The sequence below is a fragment of the Rattus norvegicus genome, chromosome 15 (assembly GCF_021556685.1).
Source record: "Rattus norvegicus strain SHRSP/BbbUtx chromosome 15, alternate assembly SHRSP_T2T, whole genome shotgun sequence".
In the NCBI taxonomy this organism is placed as follows: domain Eukaryota; kingdom Metazoa; phylum Chordata; class Mammalia; order Rodentia; family Muridae; genus Rattus; species Rattus norvegicus.
Window position 1 is genome coordinate 95564007 of NC_141548.1, and position 1557 is coordinate 95565563.

General features: G+C 47.8%; 1 pseudogene; it reads right to left on the minus strand.

Moving 5' to 3' along the window:
* Window positions 1-250: 250 nt before the first annotated feature.
* LOC148001132 (glyceraldehyde-3-phosphate dehydrogenase pseudogene) lies at window positions 251-1205 on the minus strand (annotated as a pseudogene).
* Window positions 1206-1557: the final 352 nt, after the last annotated feature.

Below are 1557 nucleotides of genomic sequence, written 5' to 3' on the forward strand. Positions count from 1 at the left end.
TGGACGGTTGTACTTTACTGTAGTTTTCTCCTATTGGGGGTGGGGTGGGTGGTGCAGAGAACTTTATTGATGGTATTCAAGAGAGTAGGGTGGGCTCCCTTGTCCCCTCCTACTATTATGGGAGTCTGGGACGGAAATTGTGAGGGAGATGCTCAGTGTTGTGGACTGAGTTGGAATGGGGACTTCTCAGTAACTGAAGGCCTCTCTCTTGTTCTCAGGGTCCTTGCTGGGTTAGGTGGCCCAGGGTTTCTTATTCATTGGAGACCATGATGTCCACTACCCTATTTCTGTAGCTGTATTCATCGTCATACCAAGAAATGAGCTTTACAAAGTTGTCATTGAGAGCAATGCCAGCCCCAACATCAAAGGTGGAAGAGTGGGAACTGCTGTTGAAGTCGCAGGAGACAACCTGGTCCTCGGTGTAGGCCAGGATGCTCTTTAGTGGGCCCTTGCCTGCCTGCTTCACCACCTTCTTGATGTCATCGTACGTGGCAGGTTTCTCCAGGCTGCATGTCAGATCCACAGTGGATACATTGGGGTAGGAACACAGAAAGACATGCCAGTGAGCGTACTGTTCAGATCTGGGATGACCTTGCCCACTGCCTTGGCAGCACAGGTGGGTCAGGGATGATGTTCTGGGCTGCCGCACGGCCATCACACCACATTTTTCCAGAGGGGCCATCCACAGTCTTCTGAGAGGCAGTGACAATATATTCTGTGGTCATGAGCCCTTCCACGATGCCAAAGTTGTAGTGGATGACCTTGGCCAGGGGGCTAAGCAGTTGGTGGTGCAGGATGCATTGCTGACAAGCTTGAGTGAGTTGCCATATTACTTGTGGTTCACATCCATCACAAACATGGGGGCATCGGCCGAGGGATCCAGCCTTCTCCATGGTGGTGAAGACTCCAGTAGACTTTACAGCATACTCAGCACCAGCGACACCCCATTTCATGTTAGCTGAATCTCGCTCCTGGAAGATGGTGATGGGCTTCCCATTGGTGACAAGCTTCCCATTCTCAGACTTGACTGTGCCGTTGAATTTTCTATGGGTAGAGTCATACTGGAACACGTAGACTATGCAGTTGAGGTCAATGAAGGGATTGTTGATGGCAACAATCTCTACTTTCCTAGCTGCAGAGCAGAAGGCAGCCCTGTTAACCAGGTGTCCAATATTGTCAAATCTGTTTATACAGACCTTCACCATCTTGTCTGTGGATCGAGGCTGGCACTGCATGAGAAGATACAGCTGTCGCTGGCACAGTGAGGAACAGGAGCCTCCTATTGTAAGAGACAGTTGCACTTGTCTTGGTTTTGAGGATAGAATGCAATTAGGAAACAGGTAAAGTGGCAGTTGTAGACTTACTCCCTAAGACATATGACCCCTTAAGATAACAATAGTTGGCTTGGTTTACTGTATTATGGGATAATTTCTTTCTTGTCAAGCAGACTTTAAGTTTAGTTGTAGAACTGAAGATTTGAGGTTAGGAGCACAGACCAGAGAGAACATACTATATTGTATTTGTTGGTATAGATTACATCACTCAATTATCTTTTCT